We start from the raw sequence: 23,595 nt of genomic DNA on the forward strand, positions 1-23,595 counted from the left end.
ACATGGTTTGATTCAAAGTGTATTCACCCATACCCTTGTCCTAGAATTTCCCTTTAAGCTCACCTTGTTTTGATGTCGAAGGTTTTAATGACTCGGGATCAATGTATGCAGAAGAAGGAACAACTTCCCTATTGCTTGGGATGATCGTTTCAGTTTTCGGTCTCAAGTTATTGCAGTATATGAATGGATTAGGATCTCCATTAACTGTTATTTCAACTCCGTTGTGAGGAAACTTGATGCATTGGTGATATGTGGATGGGAACGCCCTCATTTCATGAATCCAAGGACATCCTAGAAATATGTTGTATGTGAGATCAAGATCTAGTACTTGAGAAACCACATCCTTTGTAGCCGGCCCAACTCGAAGAGGTAAGGTGACTGTGCCTTTGGATGAACTCTCTTCATCATCATATGCTTTGATGGTAATTTTGTTTGTAGAATTTACAGCTTTGTCGGAATATCCCAATTGTTTAATAGTGCTCAATGTACAAATGTTTAGACTTGCTCCTCCATCTATCAGGACTCGTTTGATTCTATGTTTTTGTATGAAGGCTTCAATGTGTAATGGTGCATTATGTGGCTGACTTACGGAGGCGTCATCAGCTTCTATGAATGTAAGAGAGTGTGGAATGGAAAGGTATCCCACCATGGCTTGAAACTAGTCCACGTTCAGATCGATAAGAACGACAGTGTCTCTCAAGATTTTGTCAAGAATAGCTTTATGTGCGGGGGATATGTGTAAGAGCTCAAGGATGGAGATAAGCGCGGGTGTCTTCCCTAACTGTTTTACAAGGTCGTATTCAGGCTTAGTTGATGAAGAAGCGGTGTTTTTAGCTGGGGCACCTTGCAAAGTGAGTTTACCTCGACGAGCCGTGACATTACATTAAGAGGTAGGTTCGAAAGAAGATCCAATGCCTTTTAGGACAATCTTGGGTCTCTGGGTAGAATTCTCAGGGGTTTTGTCCTTGATGATAATAGTAGAGACATAATTATCCATTGAAATGTGATTGATAGTTGAATCATAGTTATAGGATGCTCTGGTACAGTTGGTCTGGTCATCTGTGGTTGCAGCTTTTCCCTTGTCATGCTTTGGGAATGGTTCCTTAAACATCTCATGTTCTTGATTGTATGAGTGTCCTTCAATCTCAATGTCACCTCTATCAATGAGATCTTGTATGATGTTCTTCAATCGATGACAATTTCTGGTTTTATGACCCTTGCTCTTATGAAATTCACAATATTCATCATCATTCCACCAATTTAGTTTGAACTTTGGTTCATATGGAGGAAAATCTGGAATTGTGATTACTTTGTTTGCCACTAGCTTCTTGAAAACTGACTCAAGTGGTTCTCCCAATGGGGTATACTTCCTTCGTGATCTAGAAGTTGTTTGAGTATTCTCTTGATTGTTTGTAGAGCTTGATCCCGAAAAAACGATTTTGGGTCGTACTGTATTGGCATCAACAACACCATCATTGACTGTGTTCTTGTTTTTATTCCAAAATCTTGGCTTATCTTTTCCTTTAAAGTCATCTTTGTTTTCCTTTAATATCTTAATGACTTCTTGTTCAATTAGGACCTTTTTTGTCGTTAAGCCTTTTTCAATGATGCCCTTGAAGGTGGACAAACAAACTTTCCTTAGATCATAGCCAATGTCTTTGTTAACATTTTGGGTGAACATCTCCACCATTTGTTTTTATGGAATTTCACAAGAGCATCTGTTGGCTAGATTCCTCCATCTTTGTAAAAATGATGAAAAAGACTCTCCATCATTTTGCTTGGTGTTGCACAAAGTAGTGACTGATATGTCTGTCTCTATGTTGTATGAGAAATGTTGGATAAATGCCTCTGCTAAGTCACCCCATGACTTAATTCCAGGTGGAAGTTGGGAGAACCATTCCATAGCTTGATCACCTAAGCTTTGTGGGAATAATCTCATCAAATATGTCTCTTCTGAAGCTACCTCAATGCAAGCTGTGAAAAATTGTCTTATGTGTGCCTTAGGATCCCCTTTTCCTCTATACTTATCAAACTCAGGCGTCACGAAGTGTGTAGGAAATGGAGGCATTGGAATGCTCTTGTCAAATGGATAAGGACACATGTCTCTCATTGTGTATGTTGGCTTCGGTGTATTTATGTCCTCCATTTTCTTTTGTAAGTCCCTAATTTGTTGCTCCAAATTGTTCTTAGGTGGAGACCGACTTCTTGGACCATACCCCATGCTTGAGGCACCAATTGGAGGAGGAGCATGTTGCATATATGGATGATATTGATCATACACATGTTCATATGGTGGAGGTCTATAATGATGCTGCGTATAAGAACCACTTGGTATAGAGTCATGGTGAGGAATGGAATATCTGCTTTGTCCCTGTATACCATACTCTATAGGCATGTCATGAGTTTGTTCTAGTGTGTTTCCCCCAAATTTGACGTGAGGTTTCCTTGCGTCCAAATTTTGAGCATGCCTTTGAATATCCAATTGCTTTGGTGGTTGTTCCTTAGCATTGGTATGTGATTGAGCATATTTTTCTGCATAAGACTTCCATAATGGTCTGCGAAGGTGAGTATCATATGCTTGACCATGTGTGTATGGGACCTCTGGTTTTTGAAACAAAGATGATGGTGATTCAGGTACAAGATGTGGTCCTCTATTGCCTCCACTATTAGGCCTCCTTTGATCCATGTTGGAGTGAGGTTGTTGCAAAGGTCGATTTTCCATTATTTGAGACATTTCAAAATCATGAGGGGTCTTGGTTCCACTTTGTGCCATCACTTGTAGAAAATATTGTCTATCTCTCCTCATTATTTCCTCAACCAATCGATTGAAATGAGGATTCATAATGGTGTCTTCCACTTCTACTGAATGTACAGAAAAGTTGTCCATATTGTCATTGTGTGTATCATTGTTGTTTGTAGTGTCCATGTGCTCAACATTTGGAATGTTTCTATAGGCATCCATGTCAGGTAATGTAGTATGATCATAATTGAAAAAGATATCATTGTCATACTCATAGGAGCTCATGTTTGCGGACTTTTGAGCCTCTTTAGTTTCTCTCCTAGATTTTTGGGAACGGGTTTCAACCATGAACTAGGTATTGACCAAGATGTGTGAGACTACATGAAAATGGAAAGAGTATGGAAGAACAAGAGTTGGATGGAATGTAAATGAATTTGAGGTGTACTTTCAATGTCCAAAGTGTAAGACTAAGTATGTATGTAGTAGAGTAGGTGTGGCTTCCAAAGAGACGATAGTTTCTCTTGATGAGGTAAGTTAACCTTGACTCTAAGTAAGACCAAATGAGACCCAAAGGTGATAGACCTTGATGAGGGACCACTTAGAAAAATGTTGTTGTATGTAGTGTGTCGACAAAGTATGATGAGGACAAGCAAGTGACCTTTTGACTCAAGTTTAGACAAATGTGAATGTAATGTAAGGTGTAAAGCAATGATGGACTTTGTGAGACCTAAAGACAGGTTGAATGCTTGATGAAAACCTGAAGAGATAACCTAGGAAGCTCAATAAGTCCAAAATTGATTGTTCTTGTTTGTTGAATTATGAAAGTTCTCAATCCTGAACACGGACATGTCTGTATACTTCACAGATGCTATTCTGACAGACACAGCCACGTTTTTGAGATGTTGTAAATGTGAAGTTGCTCAAAACACAGACGCGTTTCTGCCCTTCACAGACGCAGTTATATGACACAAACGCTATTCTGTTAGACACAAACGCGTTTCTGCAAAATTTGTGCAATTTTTTCCAATCTGTAAAGTTGCTTTGTTGTGACCAAATCTGAATGTTTGACTGTTTTTGTTTTTTTTTCTGACAAGAGGACACAGTATTGATGAGGACTCAATGTTTGCAAGTTTTAGACTCAAAAATGACTCAAAGAAAAGTGTGATGTTTATGTAAAATTGTTTTGCATACACTTGAAGACACAAAAGACACAATGTTTTGATGTTTGGTCTTGAATGTTTGATTGTTCAAAATAAGTCAAGCACAATTCTTATGGCTGGCCAAGACAATAGTTGTTGATCCCACATGGAGTTTCCCCCGAGGCTACGCTATTCAGAGTGGATACTTAGATGCTTGACCCCATTGGCTCCACCCCCGGCACTCACTTCTCGGGGCAGCCAAGCATCAGTCCCCATGAAAACTCTTCATGGTGAACTTTATATCTCTACTAAGAACAGTATGTGTGTGGGCCGCTACTAGAGGTTCGACCTCCTGCCCCAACAACTAGAAGAATTTTGGCTTCTAAAACAAAAAGGTGCTAGTAAGGGCATCCGCTCGTGTGGCCATACATGTGGCACTTTTAGCTCTGTAAATATAGAAGGCTCCCAGCCGGTAGGGGTTACACCCTATAAATGATCAAATAAATTTGATCAAACGGGTTTATGGGGAGACATAGTGTCGGTATGAACTAATCAGCACACGTTATTCATAGTTTTCACCATGAATATAGTTATTTATAGTGGTTTGGAAGAAGATGGTTTTTCTTTTGCTACCACTTGGGTCGTTCTCTCCTCACTAGTAGTCCTAATGACCACGCGGGGAGACAGGCCCTCTAAAGTTTAAACAAAAAGAGCCTATTGCTCAAAACATAAAAGACAATGATTCAATTTTAAAGCACCAATTGAAGTGTTTGCTAGTCTATGAAAACAAGGCACTCAATAAAAATCAAAAACTCTTGCCAAGGTCCTGCAACAAAGACTTGTTAGTAGTTTGGATTGTTTCAAATGATCACCCCTTCTTGCAAGCACACAAGTTAGGTAAATTTTAGATCCAAAAGACTTTGTGAAATGGGGGCCTTCGACAAAACGATTTTGCTCTCGAGACAAGTTGCACCAATTTCGTTAGCTAGATCTGAAAATGTTAGCTCAAAATAAACCAGATCTAAAAAACCAAATGACTAAAAACTGAATCAATGAAAACCCCCAAAACAAAATCAGTGCACATAGACGCGATTACCATAAACACAAACGCGGCTTTTGGACGCAGACGCGGCTCTGGAACGCAGACACAGCTTTTTGACGCAGACGCGCCTGAAAACCCCACAAACGTGACTAGGGAACACAGACGTGATTTACGGAATCTACAAAAAAAAAATACTGTCGAGGGTGTGGACGCGATCCTAGATGTCGCAGACGCGACAGAAAACAAAAAACGCGATCCGAAAGTACGCAGACGCGAAAATACCAAAATACTATCGAAAATGTCAGATCTGCAACTTCAAAACATAAAATATGCAACAAGGATGTTAAATACAAAAGGGACAAGAGTCCCACTAGGTGTGCCAAAATGTTCACGGTGAAAATGGATAACAACAATAACAATGTTGGAAGACTAAATGAATTCAACCACAAAAACCCTAGCCTAACAACAACAAAGATCCACCATAACATATGAAGATTACCTAAGACAATGCAAATCAAATGAAATCACAAAGATTATACCATCGCATGTCCAATAGGGTTTGGATCTCCATTCTTCCTATCTCCATTGATCTTGCTTGATATATTTGCTCTCGGATTTTATGTGTGCACAAGAGCTCAACAAAGAATGGAAATGTGGTTGCAAGTAGGATCACATACGAAAAGCATAGTGTAGTCAAGTGCATAAATTGATTAGCCAGGGTTTGATAATGAAGGAAGCATCTCCTTATATAGAAGACACCATAAGAAATGGAGGGATAAGATTGAGAGGTGTAAAAAGAGGTCGGCTATGATTAGAGGGTAGGTAAAAGAAATAATAAAATAATGAGAGGGGTAGGTAGTGTAGGAATTAAGAGATGAATGACATGTGTCATGGGTAGAAAAAGGATAATGAATTAATTAAATAAATAAAGATTTATTTAATTAATAGTAGAAGTGGGATCAATTAAATAAATAAGATATTTATTTAATTTAGGAAAATGATAATTTAAATAAATAAATGTATTTATTTAAATGAGAAATAAGGCTAGAAGAGGATAAATGAATTAAATAAATAAATATTTATTTATTTAATTAATATAGGCTAAAATAATTAAATAAATAGATATTTATTTAATTAGACTAGACAATTTTAGGTGTCTACAAATGTAATTTGAGGTGCCGTGAATTTGTTTCAATGTCCCCTTGATCGATGCCCAAGATTGTGAAATGACTCCACATGGCTAAGATTGGAGGAGATAAGAAATTGTATACTAGGGTGAAATTGTAGAGAGGAATGCAACTCTCTCAGAGGAGAATAAACATCAAGTAGATCATTTTCCACAAGCCTCTTCTCTCGTCCACCACATCAATTCTTCCCCATTCCACCACTTACAAACTCAAACAAGGGTGACTAGATAGATGTCAAATTATATATATTGAGGAATTAGTTGTTTTTTTTGGTACATGGTAACTATCTCAGCTACTTATTACATAAAATGCAATGATTTTCAAAACAATAACCATATTTGGTTAAGATTATTATCATTTTTATGCAAATAAGACTTGTTTTCTAGCCTTACAATAAGTGACATAACTCACCTTTTAAAAAAAATCTTTAAATCCCATAACTTCAAGGAAAGAACAAGTTATTGTTTTTGTCAGGTAGATACAGTATTTTCTTTTAATCTAAGTTAAGGAAATGTGTATCCAACTGTATTTGCTAGACATCTTTTTCTTTCTACGAATCTGTAATGATATAGTTACATCCTTTCAATAATGTGCAATGTCAGCTCAATCCAATCATCGATCTTCAAGAATGATTGTTTTAGGTTCTTTCCATATTCAATACCTCCATTGGAAAAATTGGTTTGTGCATGCTTTCTATGATGGTGAAACCAATTCACATCTCTCTCAATCTTCATCTCCCAAAATTACTTCCATAAAACATGTACTCTTTTATGGCCTTCATTCCAATATACATGCAAAGGTCATTTTTAAATCCTCTATCTTTCATTAATTTCTTTACCATTTGAATCATATATTCATTGCATTCTGAGAGACCAAATTTATGTAAAACATGCTACCAATCACTGTCTATGCCAGTTTAATATTCATTTTTCATAATGTAATTGTGAATTTCTTTTCCTTAGAAACATAGAAGCCCATTGTAGAGATACATTTATTATGGCCACTAGACTCACACTTACACTACCAATATAATACATAATTTGTTAATTAACTCAGTGTACTAATTGTTACAAATCAGATAGATAAACATTATTTATCATGTCTTATCACTTGAACACTTGGTTTGGTTTAGTACATTCTACCATGATCTCTACTGTGTAAACTGCCTTTGAGAGCAAAGCACACAGATTAAAAACTTTGGCTCAATGCTTGGCTTTATTTTGATGGGATGTTTAAAAACTTCTAAACCACAAATGAATAGTTTATTAATTGTACAATATCTTTTTTTTGAACTTAATGCATGTAGTTGTTTTACAAATATTAGTACACATTTTGATTTTGGCTATGAAGCAATGTTGACCAGTAATGATATAACAACAAAGCTCTCAATTTTTCATGGATAGTTTGGCCTGGTTTGGTTTGGCTGTTATATTGATGGTTTGGTTGTTATATTGATTGTGGTAGCCATGTCATATATTTCTTGTTCAAGTTATTTATTGCTTATTAATGAAAGGTCTTTTGTTTTGATTGTTTGCTTATTAATTACAATAAGCAAGTCGTATGTTTCTATGACAAAATTCATTTTTGGAGTTTGTTAATGTTGCCAAATAGACTGCATTAAATGGAGTAATGCACAAATTGGTTAAAGTAGGATGCATAGAAAAGCAATGTGATACTTTACTAAGATAATCTCAAAGTGTCCTGAAGCTTGCATTACAGAGATTGTGGGATTCTTCAAGAACTTGAACTTGAGGAAGTAAAGGGTCCATTGAGACTGCTTTAGGGTTGCTTCTTCTTGAATGCTCTTATTATGTAATACTACATGGACTTTCATGATTAATATCTTGTTCCTGATCATTTCACTGGAACAAAGATTACCACTGCCCTAGCACTGAGATTAATACTCTCCACTTGTTTAAGACTGCATTTTCTTCTCTGCATATCTAGGTCTCTCAGTTGTATGACTGTCTTTTTATCCTCTTCTCTCAGCTTTTCATGTTGCTCTACTTTGAAAGCAAAGGCTTTCTTGATTTGATTTTTTTATTTAACTCCTTTGACAATCAATTAACCACTTCTAAAAAGAACATTTATAATTTCATGACCATTGGGGCATATTTTAGCCTAGAAGTAGATTAAACCCAATAAATTTGATTTGGAAAAACCTGGGTGACAGTTGGGTTCACAGTTCATGCAAACCATTGAAAATGAATCCTTTTAGATCTTTATTAGGTTACTTTTGTCAGAGATGTGCTCTGAAATTTACTTTTCTGCTAAGTAATTCTACATCATCAACATATAACATAGCATTCATGATCCAACTAATTGTCTCACAACTGTAAAATGCTTCCTCTCTTTTGATTCTTCTAACATACAATTTGTACCAGGCAAGAATATAACCATGGTGATTTCTACAATGGACAACATAATCAATATAGTCATTGACACCAACACAACCAACACTTTTGTATTGAAAATCTTATCGAATAAGTCACACAGTTTAGGTACATGTCTTTGATGCATACTGTCAAATAGTTCAACTACCCATTTTGCATAGATGTCTAGCTCATTTCCAACAATAGTGTCTGATAAAAATATCCCCACCATTATGCTTTGATAGATGTATATGCACTGTTCCAAAGCTACCATTTTGGCATTGCAATTATCACAATATCGTTTTGTTTTTGCTTTGACTTTACACTTTAGACTATTACAGTCCTTGTTAGAAAAGAATGTTCGGTTATCATTTTGCTTTCTTTAATTTCTTTACAAAAATGATCACTACATCTATAGTTTCATAGATGCCTTGAATTCTGACTCTATTACATATATCATTTATACATTTCACGATTTTGGTATAGAAACCTATAATGGCCTCATGCTTCTTTGGCATATAATGTTTGTAATACTTTGTGGTTATCGTTTGTGCTCCCACATTTTGCATAAATGGTTTTGTACATAATAATGATACATGTTTGGTTGCATTTTGCAGGTCTTTGAATGCAGAAGCTCAAAACAATCACAAAAACACAATTAGAAAGCCCAGAAAGCCTACAAAGAAGTTCAAACCAACCAAAAAAGTCTACAAAGAAATTGAATGAGAATAGGCGAATAAAATTAAACAGTTCATTACCACTACTAGTTTTGTACACAGTTAATTGACAAACAATGTTCAGGACAAGTTATTTCAATTTCAATTCCACGTAAATGTGCTCAAAGAATATATGCCAATATATATACATATTTCATCTTTTTTCTTTGTATTGCAGTGTTCTGTCTAAGCACCCAATCAATCATTTCTTCCTCGGTTTTGTTCTTTGATTTGTCACTTTGTTTGGTTGTGAAATTGAAGCTACCAAAAGTTGGTTGTTTTATGCTTTGTTCTTTTGGCATATACAACCCACCATGATTTATGGCTTCGAAGCATTTGTGAAACCTCATTCTTCTAATATTTCTGGACATCTTTTTCTTTAATTTTGTCACTTTGTTTGGTTGTGAAATCGAAGCTACCAAAATTTGTTTTATGCTTTGTTCTTTTGGCATATACAACCCACCATGATTTATGGCTTCGAAGCATTTGTGAAACCTCATTCTTCTAATATTTTTGGACATCTTTTTCTTTAATTTTGTCACTTTGTTTGGTTGTGAAATCGAAGCTACCAAAAATTGTTTGTTCTTTTGACATATACAACCCACCATGATTTATGGCTTCGAATCATTTGTGAAACCTCATTCTTCTAATATTTCTGGACATCTTTTTCTTTAATTTTGTCACTTTGTTTGGTTGTGAAATCGAAGCTACCAAAATTTGTTTTATGCTTTGTTCTTTTGACATGTACAACCCACCATGATTTATGGCTTCAAAGCATTTGTGAAACCTCATTCTTCTAATATTTCTGGACATCTTTTTCTTTAATTTTGTCACTTTGTTTGGTTGTGAAATCGAAGATACCAAAATTTGTTTTATGCTTTGTTCTTTTGACATATACAACCCACCATGATTTATGGCTTCGAAGCATTTGTGAAACCTCATTCTTCTAATATTTTTGGACATCTTTTGGAAAGGCCAAAACACATAAATAGTATTTGTTTTAGCTCAACGAGCTTTTAGATGTGACTTTTTGTTTACTTGTCATACAGTAAATTAATATTATTTTTGGTGTGACTTTCTATTTAGATGACAGAATTGAAGTTATTTAAGGTTATCTACCTAGCTCTCGCACTTGTCTTCATTGTCAAGGTTCTCAAAATCAATTCCCTTAAAAGATTTGCTTTAAAAGGTTATTTTGAATCATGGCTCTAACATCGTAGAGTTTGAACTCACAAGATTATACATGAAAGCACGCGTGTTGCAAGCAACAACACAAGACTAAATGCTCAAACCCAAGCAAAGACTCCCGGCAGGAACTTCGCTGCTTGCAGCTCTTGTTTGATATTGTAAAATACACACAAGAAATAATTCACCAGTGGACATGTTCAAGGTTCTCAACCAATGTGAATGGGGCATTCCATTTGGCTTATGCAAGCAAATTATAATATAACATTGCATATGTTTTGCCTTTATGTTGCTAGGAAATCAATCATTCTGGTTGTATTTGGCCCAATGCATAGCATATTTTGCCTCTATATTGCTATAAATTTTATTTTTATTTTTAAAATTTTAAACATCTATAAGTTACTCATAGAAAATTCACACTTTATCTGGTGGTAATTTTAGTAGAAAACTAAAAATTCTTTGATGGGTGAATTATATGATTTTCAGAATACTAGTTTTTTTAGCTAGGAATCCATGCAAAGATACAACATATATCTCATAATTAAGAGTCTTTGCAACTGAACTTTTGGATGATTGTAGATAAGGTATATGACATTTCTATTGATTTTAGCAAGAGATTAAATGATAAACAACATAAATCAGAATGCAACGAAGAACAAACACAAATCACACAGATACCCTAGGAAAACCTCCCTCTTGGAGGTGAAAAAGCCAACCACTAATCTCAGATCTTTATTAGTAACACCAATATAATTTTTACAATGAGCTTCATTCTTTAACAACAACCTAATCGTAGTGATTAACCTAGGGCATGTTGAAGTGATGAACTTATCTGAAATACAAATGTTGTTGTCACAGGAATGAAGTTCGTTGATCCCAGAAAGGTGTTGACAACCTTCAAGGATGGTTCACTGATCTTCAATGATGATTGTTGCCACTTAGTAATATTCATTGCCTTCAAGAAAGATGTTCGTTGATCTTATAATGGTGTTGACAGCCTTAAAAGATGATTCGTTGATCTTCAAAAGAAATTCGTTGAATACTTAGATGAATATTAGGGAAGTAATTCGCTTCATATATGTTCTATAATGCCATGTTGTTGACTTGTTTATATACTTGACTTGAGGTGTCAAATTAGCAAGTCAGCTTGCTTGTATGATTTATATTTTACAATAATATTGTTTAGACCACTCAATATGTCTTGCCTTAATTTTGCCTTTTACCGCCTGTTTTGAGGCTTACATTAAATTGCTTTTTACACGCTATGTTTGGGTCCTAGCCCAATTACAATAAAAGCACACAAGTAGTTTACAATTTTAATTGTCATTTGACAACATTGAAATTTAACTTAATCTGAACTAGCTATTATTTCAACACTCCCTCTTAGCTAAGGAGGATTCTAGGAAATAGTGTAATCATGCATCATGGACTTCTTTATGAGATTCATCTTACATTTCTCGTACAAGATACATGTAACCTGCAAGGAAAAACAACAAAACTTTCCATCTTGCATTGCCCGCAAAGGATGGATCTACCTTGCATTTCCCGCAGAGGGTGGAAGAGGTCTTTCACCTCAACCTTCTCCCAGAGAAGGATATACTATCACCTTGCATTGCCCACAAAGGGTGACTCCACCTTGCATTGCCCGCAGAGGGTGGAAGATGCAACTTAATGCATCACTAAGGCTGAGACTCCCTCTCGATCTACCTGGATTCTCCAAAATTCCAAGCCTATTTCTGAAGTATTCAAACTTCACACGAGCAAGGGGCTTGGTGAGAATGTCTATAACCTGCTCATCAATGCTGACATATTTCAATTGTAAGACACCTCTTTGTACCATATCACGAACATAGTGATAGTGAGTTTCCACATATTTTGATATGTCATGAAACACAAGATTAGCAGACATTTTAATACAACTTTGGTTATCACAATGAATAACTGTGGGTTCCCAAGGTTGTCCAAACAACCCAGCAAGAAGCTTTTGAAGCCACACTGCTTCTCTCGATACAACACTTGATGCAATATACTCAGCTTCTGCATTACTCAAGGCTACTGAGGATTGTTTCTTGTTGAGCCAGGAAATCACAACAGAACCCAAACTGAAACAGATACCTGAAGTGATCTTCCTATTGGTAACACTTCCTACCTAATCAGAATCTGAGTAGCCTTCCAAGGTAACAGTAGTGTTGATTGGATACTTTAGCCCATAGCCAATAATTCGACGCAAGTATCTCAGAATATGTTTGGCTGCAACAAGGTGAACATGCTTTGGCTTGTTTATAAATTGGCTGAGTGCACTCACTGCATAACAAATGTCTGGTCTAGTGTTAACTAGATACGTCAATGATCCAATCAACTGCATGTACTCAAAAGGATTTGCAAAATCAGAGTTAGTTGTAGAGAAACTCAGTTTCTTCAAGTTAGTTTCCATAGGAGTAGACATAGGTTCGCAATCCAACATTCCAAATCTTTTCAAAATATCAACAATATATTTTCCTTGACTTAGAATGATTTAATTAGGTTTTGCAATACTTCTAACCCTAGAAAGTAACGCATTAGACCTAGATCCTTCATTTCAAATTCAGTAGATAATTCTTTCTTACACCTAATGATGAGACTATCTTCGCCAATTAGAAATAAATCATCCACATATAAAACCAGAATTAACATTTCACCATTAAATACTTTAAAGTAAAAGTTAGGATCAACATCATTCTTACAAAACCCTAAACTAACCAAGTACTTATCAATTATTTCATACCAAGCTCGAGGAGCTTCCTTGAGGCCGTAAAGAGCTTTCTTTAATCTGCATACATGAGATTCTCTATTATGAGTCTCATATCCTTCTGGTTGCTCGATATAGACTTCTTCCTCAATGAGACCATTAAGGAAGATAGTCTTTACATCTATCTGATGTAATTTCCAACCCTTAGCTGCAACAATGGCTATAATAGTTCGAATAGAAGTATATCTAGCATCAGGAGCAAATGTTTCTTCATAATCTATGTCTTCCTTTTGAGAAAAACCATGAGCTACAAATCTAGCTTTATATTTCTCTATACTACCATCAACAACATGTTTAATTTTAAACAACTATTTAGAAGAAACAACAGACTTACTTTAGGTCTAGGCACAATATCCCATACATCATTCTTGATGATGGATTGATACTCTTCATCCATAGCTAGTTTCCATTCTCGTTGGTCCATAGCCTCTTCTATGTTGGATGGTTCAGTCTCAATGATGTTGCACATCATTGCAACATAGGTGGAGAACTTCTGAGGTCTCCTACTTTATCTAAAAGTGCCACTAGGAGCTGCAAACGTTTCTACTTCTTGAATTGTGCTCCTAACCCAAAGTAGCCTTTTCTTGCTAACTACAATATCTCTAGGTCCATCAGTTGGATCCAAAGGCTCGGGAGGATCACCATGCTCAATAGGTTTGGGAGGCTCAATAGATTCACTCTGAATCTCAGGGTCAGTATCAATATCCATGTTTTTATTATCATTAACTTCTCTATCATCATTGACAAGGAACCTTTAAATTTCTTAAAAGCAATATTTTATTCAAACATAACATCTCTACTTACCTCAATATACCTTTGTCCTAGAATGTAGATACGAAATGCTTTGGAGGATTCATTGTATCCAACAAGGATACCTTTCTTCCCGGATGGCTCTAGATTAGTTCTCTTTTCCTTTGGCACATGAACATAGACAAGACTTCCAAAAATCCTTAGGTGACTGATATCCGATTTGACTCTAGTGAAGGCCTCTTCAGGAGTCATGCTCTTCAGGACATGGTGAGGGCATTTGTTCTGAATGTATACTGCAGTCTTGGATGCTTCGACCCATAAGGAAGTCTGCAAATCCTGATCATGAATCATTGCTTTAGCTGCTTCAACAATGACTCTATTCTTTCGTTCAGCGACGCCATTTTGCTGAGGATTGTAGGGAACACAAAACTCCCTCTTAATTCCTATCCCTACACAAAAGTCATTGAAACTACTTGAGGTGTATTCACCTCCATTGGCAGATCTTAACACTTTAATCCTTTTACCAAACATGTTTTCAGCTAGGGATTTAAATTCTTTAAACCTACTTATCAGTTCATTAGATTCTTTAGATTTTAGAAAGTAAATCCAAGTCTTTCTACAAAAAACATCTATAAATGTAACATAGTATAGAAATCTGCTAAATGAAGGAACAAACATGGGTCCACATAGATCAGAATGAACAAGTGCTAATTTTTTCTTGGCCGACCTTTTATGAAATGGACTTTCAGTGTTCTTACCTAATGCACAACCTTTGCAAGTATCGTCATGAAAATAACTAAGTTTAGGCATACCTTTAACTATCTTTTCAAGTGAGGGAAGTGCCTGAAAGTGAAGGTGGTCAAGCCTTCTATGCCATAGCTCGCTAGAATCGGGAGATTTATGAATAAGTCCTCGAATAGGATTAGCTGAAAGCTTATACAAGTCCTATCATATCTATTTCCAATAATACAAGCAGATTTAAAACTAGATTTCTTAGGCCAAGCAAGTACTTTACCCTTAGAAAATGTTATTTGATAACCTTTATCTTCTAGGGTAGAAATGGAGATTAAACTTCTTTTAATTATGAGAACAAATAAAATATCACTAAGATGCAAGGACATAACAGGTTCCAAATTTAGAGAATTACTGCCAAAACCTCTTACCGAATAGTGAACATCATCACCAATTACCACATGAAGATTTGACTCTTTCTCCATTAAGTTTGAGAGGTGCTCTCGGTATACCGTGATATGTCTGGATGCACCACTGTCTATCAACCAAGTGTTGTTGTCAGTTGGCACATTGTTGGATAAGGCAGAAATGAAGAGGAACTCTTCATTATCCTTCAAATCAGCAACTTCATTCAGGTTCGCTTCTCCTTGCTTGGGCATATTTTGACATTCTTTAGCATAGTGTCCAAACTTATCACATTTGAAGTAACAGACACGTGAAAGATCCCTTGGCTTCTTCCTTGAATCGTAAGAAGAGGAGGTATGAAGTCTCTATCTCTTTTGAAGTTATTCTTCTTCCAATGATCACCCTTTCTTTTGACATGTTGAGATGCAAGCACATGATGGTCACCTCCATGAGTGCCCTTGAACATTCCTCTTGCGGCTAGGCGAGATTCCTCTTGAATGCAATCAGACTGGAGGCAATAAAAAAGGGAAATTCAACTCTTCCACTTATGCTTTGAAGGAATGGATCCCAAGAATTAGGGAGACCATTTAATCCAATCATGACAATATCCTTGTCTTGTCCACTACTTCACTTCCAATGGAGTTGAATTGGTCCTTCAATTCTGAAATTTTCATGAAGAAGGACATGACTGAATCTCCCTTGCTCATCTTGATTTGAAGAAGTTGCTGCCTCAGAGTAAGAGCCTGACTGATGTTATTGATTTAGTACATTCCTTCTAGGTGTTTGAACATCTCCTTGGCTGAAGATAACTTGGAGATGACTGGAACAAGATGATCCTTTACAGAATCAATTAGAAACTTCTTTGCCTTAAGATCATTCTTCTTGAACTGCTTTAACTCATCTGGATCTGAGGGTTCGGGCAAATCCTTGTCTTCCACAAAATGCAACAACTCAACATCTTCAAGGGAAAAAAGAACATGAACTTTCCAATAAGTAAATTTGAGAGCACCATCAAGTTTGTCCTCTACCTTCAATCTTGTAACCATCTTGCAAAACTAAAACAACAAACTGGAAGTGAAGGATAACTGATAATCTAATTACTTTATAATAAACCTAAAGCTTTGATACCATGTTGATTTTAGCAATCAAATTAAACAATAAACAACAGAAATCGGAATGCAATGAAGAACAAACACAAATCACACAGATACCCTGGGAAAACCTCCCTCTTGGAGGTGAAAAACCCAACCACAAATCTCAAATCTTTATTATGTAACACCAATATAATCTTTACAATGAGCTTCACTGTTTAACAACAACCTAATCACATTGATTAACCTAGGGCATGCTGAAGTGATGAACTCATCTGAAATACAAATGTTGCTATCATAGGAATGAAGTTCATTGACCCCAAATGGTGTTGACAACCTTCAAGGATGATTCACTGATCTTCAATGATGATTGCTGCCACTTAGTAATATTCGTTGCCTTCAAGAGAGATGTTTGTTGATCTTATAATGGTGTTGATAGCCTTCAAAGATGATTCGTTGATCTTCAAAATAAATTTGCTGAATACTTAGATGAATATTAGGGAAGTAATTCGCTTCATATATGTTCTATAATGTCATGCCATTGACTTGTTTATATACTTGACTTGAGGTGTCAAGTTAGTAAGTCAGCTTGCTTGTATGATTTATATTTTACAATAATATTGTTTAGACCGCTCAATAGGTCCTGAGTAGTTGTTGCCAAGAATATGATACAAATACTGATACTGATATGATATGCAAAGTAAAAGTAAATAGAGAAGACATTAAATAAATTTAAGAAGGAAAAAGGAGAAATCTCCTTATTAAAAATCAACAATGTAATTCTAAGTTTAAAACATTTACATGTCACGTCAAACCAAAATTAACCCCACAAAAAAGCCTTATTTCATTTATGCATAACTAGTAGTACAAGTTTAGTTGTTGGCAAACAACGTAGGAAGGTAGTACAAGTTTATTTGTTGGTAAACAACATAGGGAGGTAGAACAAGTTTAGCTGTTGGTAAACAACATAAGAAACTACAGTAAATCCACACTAACTATGATTTACATTTAGGAGCTATAGGAAAACCATACTACATTCAATTTATAGACAACTAAGGTAATACAAAACTGCATATGATTTACATATGGACCTTTTCTATCATACTAAACATGATTTACAGAGTCTTGGAATGTTTTAACAATCCCAGGGGCATTGCTTAGACCGTAGTAATCATTACGATATATATCCCTGAGGAAATCACCATATCCAGCCAATTTCAAGCATCTTGCATGAAATTGATGTGCAACTTTGTCTATTTGTACGACTTCAAAATCTTGGACATGATATGTTCGGGAGCTTGTCAATTTCACTTCTTGCAGAATTTGGGAACAAGTCAGAGAAAGGCAATTTGCAAAATATTGTATTTCAGTTTCATCTAAACCACTCCAGTTGATAGATGCATTTGATCCAACTAATTGTGATGGATTACTAACTCCTGAATTAGTGCTTGAAATAATGATTTGAATTGGCTACTGAAGATTTTCCATAGCCTAAAAAATCAAACAAATTAATTTAGATGAAATGCAAAAAATACATGAAAATATGGATGAAGAAAACAAAGTGCTAAACGTTCAGCGTTTACAAAGGGAAATGGCTAGTTGAGTGAAAAGGAGACAGGAACAAAGGAAAATTTCACTTACAAGAAATATTAATAATAAAACAACTCTTAAATATTTATGAAATTATGATGAAACCGTGGTATAATCGGTCTGTGCTAAAATTACAATTACCCACTGATGCAGGGATAACATTGTAAATCATTAAATTCCAGGAAATGTAGAGGCGTGGAGTTGAATTGAGAAAAGGACATAGGAATTTTAAGAAATTCCAAATTTAAAATAACTGCACCTGGACATCACTATTAGGTTTTACTATAAGAGACATCTATTTCATTCTACAGTGCAGATTCAAAATGTGAATCCCCTCATCGAATGAGAAAACCTCAAGTGGCAAAAATCCTGGTGAGACGAGATTAAAGTGTCAAAATTCCATAAAATATTGCTAATACCCATGTTGAGAGGGGTAAATCCAAGTGCAAGTAATGCAAATAATCAATCAAATTATTTACATGACTGAAGGGATAACATTGTAAATCATAAAATTCCATGAAATGTAGAGGCATGGAATTGAAATGAGAAAAGCACATAGGAATTTAAAAAAAAATCTAGATTTTAAATAACTACACCTGGACATCACTATTAGCTCTAGGGTATGTCAATGAGACTTGCACAATCTATGAATATAAATAACATGAGGCAACAAAAATAAGCTTTAAGAAAGGCTATATGCCAAAACTTAAAATATGAATGCACTAAAGAATCTAGCTTCTAGGAAGGTGAGTAAAATGTTGATGTCATGGATCACAAACATTTTAACTAATAACGAGAAAGTAAGTGTCATTACCAGAGAATTTAAGTTGATGAAGGTGATTCCTAGGGGTGAGGACTGCGATGTTGGGTCATGCAGGTATTCCAGTTGAACATGTAGAGTATTAAAATGAGAAAATCAACATAATCGAAAGTGAAATAAAAAAGTCAGGTTGTTCAATAATTATGAAATTAAAACGTCAGAATATACGAGCTATTGTCAAATTGTAGTAAGTGGTACAAAGAAAATATTATGTGGTTTGCAGGTTTAATTGGTATACCTGTTGTTCGAGAGTTCTTATTTGCTTTGAAATGGAACTTGGAAGAAAATGCCTAGTATGGTAATAACGCTCACATAGTAGGTTTCGATACATTGTATCCAAGCAAACTGAGTTTTGTATGCGTATTTATCTAATTTGTAGGTAGTGGTAAATTTCTTTCTATTTGTAGATGTGGCAACTGTTTTTTAGGTTCCCATCACAATTTTGCGGATGCAACATTTGTTTGTTAAGGTTAACTAATTTCCACTCATCGCTATCACTTTTGATAAAGTTTAATTAGAAACTTTTAGAAGGAAAGAAATCAATTTATTTTAATGTCCACGAGACTTAACAAAGTCTATGGGACACCACATCATATCTAACCGATTTCTACAAATCTGCTCGCGTTCTGTGTAAAATGCTGACAAGTGGCCCCAACCTCTCGACAAAATCCTTGCTGAAAAAATCATACCAAGATCCCTCAGTCAATAATTTATTATACTTGTCCCTAACATCTTTGAAGGCGTCACACTCTAAAATGAAGTGTTTTTCGGTTTCAACTTTCCCAGATGTGCAAAAAATACACACTCTTTCCTCCCAAATCTCTTTTGGTCTTTTCCAGCGACCAGTTTCACTGCAGAGCTGATGAGAGTTAGTTCTTAATTTAGCAATAATACACTTAGCTCTCCACGAAATATTATCCCTTATATAAGCTTTTTGATGATGATCAAAAGTAGGATTGAACTTCATGATATAATATTTTTTCTTTCTCTCTAAGTTATTACCCCAAGCCCACTTGTGAAACATAGCCATAACAAAAGCCTTTATCTCTTTACTATTTGTGGGCACGAATTTAGGTGGATATTCCATTTACTCAACCATTTGATGTTTTGTTGCATCCAAGTCTTCTTTCTTTTGCACAAGGTGTCATTGAAAACCGCTTTAGGCCATCTGTCTTCCTCCATTTGCCCAATTCTTTTGAGATACCTAATGAGACGAACCATAGAAATAGCTTCAATAGGAGAAGCCCCAGTCTCACTCAACATGATATCATAAGGAACTGTATTTTTAATCTTGAAATTGCCTGTTATCAAGTGCTTTTGGATTTTCTCGATTTGCTTCCACTGTAAACCTGAAGTGTTGTTGGCCCATAATTCACAACCATAGAGAATAACAGGAAGAACTAAAAGCCCAAAAAGAGTTTGGGAGGCCTTCCAATCCCAAAGCTCCGCTTCTCTACATCTGTTCTAAAGAGCATACCAAGCTTTCTAACAACCTGGGATTCTCTTCTTCTTGCAACCATCCCAATTTAGATTTTTGTTGAATTCAATCCCAAGATATTTATAGTCTGAAACTTCTTCAAGAATACTACCTTCAAAGTAGAACTTACACTGGTTTCATTTTCGCTTATTAGAGAAAACCATGATTTTTGTCTTGTTGATATTGACTTGCATCCCGACCATTCTACAAAAGTGCTCCAAAACATACAAATGCTCTTGCAAACCAAGAGTTGTTTTAGGAATAAGAATGATGTCATCCACATAAAGCAAAAGTTTTATCACAAATTCACCCAGACGAACACCATCACCATCTTGAGAGTTTAACCACTCTTCCAACTTGTCAATGTATAAACCAAACAACGTAGGAGATAACGGACACCCTTGCTTGACCCCGATATTGCTTCTAAAGTTTTGGAGAGACCATCAGAGGTTCTGATTTTGACTTTAACCTCCTCATAAATCCTATGGACAACAACTCCCAATATCTTCCATTCTTTTCCAAAGTTTAACCCTAGGAACCGTGTCAAAAGCCTTTTTGAAATCGACAAAACAACAGAAGATCTCTTCTTTCTCTTCCCATCTTTTTTCAATTCAATGTCTCAAAGTGATACCATGATCAATTGTGGAATGCTTAGGTCTGAAACTAGCTTGCCCTTTTGCCCGCTTACCATTCTCTTTTGCCCACTTGCTAATTCTATTCTCTATCATGCTGCCAAATAACTTTGCAAACAAAGGGTTAATCATAATGGTCCTGTAATTAGAGGGATTATTGACATCTCCACTCTTAAAAAGAGGAATGGCAAGACTAGTAGTCCAATCTTTAGGAAAACCCCGTTGTATGATGTTGTTAAAAAATTTCATAATGTGTGGCGCCAAAGATTTCAAACCCCACTTCAAAAAGATCGACCAAGTCTTTAGCTTTTCCAACACCCAACTTTTTTATACCCCTTTCAATTTCCTGCTTTGTAAACAGATCTAAATTAGTGTTGAAAATTAGAGGCGTTTCCACCCCAACGTCCTGCTCGTAAAGTTGTTTAGCATAATCAAACCACTATTTAGCTGTAATGTTGTTTTCAGTTTGCTTTTTCTTGGATTGCAGCTCCTTCCAAAAAGACTTGGGGTTAATTTTACTAAGGAAAATTAATTTTTCTTGCCTTGTGAGCACAAAATCAGCTTTTTCTGTTTTAAAATTTGCTTGTAAACCTTTATGTTGATCTCTTCCTTGTGCGGATCTCTCAAATTCCTCCTTGCAATTTTACATTCTTCGTCAAACCAAGCATTTATCGGGAAGCAATTTGATTCAGATTTCTTATTCTTGGCCCTTTTGCACTCCGACAGTGCACTATGGATTAGATTTGTGAGTTCATGGCTATGGAGACCATGGAACGAGATTCTCACCTTCCTAACAAGTCTCTCAAGCGCAACCTTGAAAATATTGCAGTTGTTTTGGGTTAAAAGAATTTTGCCTTTATTTGAAGAATGTGGAGTACACTGAGTTTTCACCTCTTGACGCTTTTGATGTGCCCATGAAAAGCTTAAATAGATCGGCCTATGGTCAGATTTTAAGTCCCATAGTTATTTACCGACTATCATTACGTCCATTTTATCACATAGGCTATGAGAACAAATTGCATAATCCACAACACTTGCCCCATTGTAGGTGTTACAGGTGAAATTACCAGATTTTGCCCATCTACTTACCCCGTTGCAGATGATTAAATCAAAAGCACCACAAATGTAAGTAATTCTTCCCCAAAGTGATTGTAGCTTTTGTCTTCAAATACTCTTGTCCACTGATGGTCTTTGACTTCCATGAGCCATAGAGGATTGCAATCATCTTTATTGCAAAGAATGCAAGCTTTCTCACTTGCAGTCCTAGCATTAAAATCTCCTACAAGAAGGATCTTGCCTTGTCGAGCATAAATTGCAATGTCTTTTTTGAAGGAAGCAAAGGGATCTTTGTGGTCCAAACCATAGTTTTTGTATGTTTTGAGACTTGTGGGGCAAAATAACACGTTGCAATCCTAATGAGGTTTCCATTTTCAGAAATTTTGAACCATAAAAATTGTTTGTTTGTGTCTTCTCTTTCTAGTTGAATTAGACAACCTTCTCTTTCTTTCACTAAAACCATTATACCTCCATGACCTTTGTCATTTCCTGATGCCTTGTTCCAAACCGCCATCTTCGAGTAACCCTTAAACAAAGGGGTCATAAACCCTTCGTGCTCATGTGTCTCAATGAGACAAATGATGTCTCTCCCCTCCGTAATAGGCCCTAACCCAGGTCCATGTCTCCATGGATAACCTCTGCAGTTCCAACAAACCAAACTCAAGGAATCCTGGGTAGGCATTGATTGATATTCATATTGACATGCACGACCCAAAATTGGGTCTTCAACCACATTTGCCCATGATGACCTTGCACCTCTACTCTCTACTAAGGAATTTGTTTCTATAACTTTGTTGCCAGCTTGTTGTCCTATTATAGAATGAGGACCAAAACATGCAATAACAACTTTGCCCTTGTATAAGCACACCCTTTTTCCTTCATCTCTTGTTGCTCCAACTTTTGCCAATTCTTCTCTTTTGTACTCTTGTTGCCTAACAGTTAAATCTTCGTCAAGGAAGAAACGGGAATCCCTCAAAAGTTGGTTTTTGCTTTAAAAAATATGCTTGTCACACACATCTATTAACGCCTCCAAACCACTTTGTTGCTCCATAAACCATGTCACGATAAAAGTTGTCATGGTTTCGGTAAAGTTTACAGGCAATAACGTGGGAAAAGACAACAAGATGCTTTCGTATATACAAATCCATGTTTTTTTATTTTCAATCATCACCAAAGCCCAGTCATGAATACATTGTGGAATATAGCTACCATGTTCATTAATTTGTATGGAATCCAGTATAGTGTCCTTAAATGCAAATAAATCGATTTTGCAAATGATATTTTGGATCATAGTGGATATTTGATTTGATTTGATTTTTTTTATTTTATAGATATTTTTGTGGGTTTAATTGCTAGTTGTGTCACTATCTTCGCTGCCTACATCCCTTATAAATAGAATGCATATTATAAACATAGACCCCACACATGCCTGATAAAGCCTAAATGCATACCACCTGAAATTAGCACAAATTAGCACCCCAGTGTAGTTTTTGTTGTGTTGAAGGTTAGTAGCTATCAAATCCTTATTGAAAGCTTTTTACATTCGTTAACTTTTTTCATCTGTAAAATCACTTTTTTACATTCAGAATTGGGTCAATGATAATTGTTCTCTAGCTTTCGTCAGCATTTTATCATTCTTTTACTTTCTTCATCTATAAAAAATCATTTTTTGCATTCAGAATTGAGTCAATGATAACTGTTTTCCATCTTTCGTGCCATGAAGTGTAAAGTGTTTAGGAAATATTAACCAGAAAAAATGATTTTGTATGATAGTCTGAATGATTATATTTTATTGTCCAATGAATATTGCCATCTTATGAGAGGGTCTAAGTTGTAATAGTAAGCTTACAAGATTGAGCAGCAATGACAACTG

The sequence above is a fragment of the Cryptomeria japonica genome, chromosome 9 (assembly GCF_030272615.1).
Source record: "Cryptomeria japonica chromosome 9, Sugi_1.0, whole genome shotgun sequence".
NCBI lineage: Eukaryota > Viridiplantae > Streptophyta > Pinopsida > Cupressales > Cupressaceae > Cryptomeria > Cryptomeria japonica.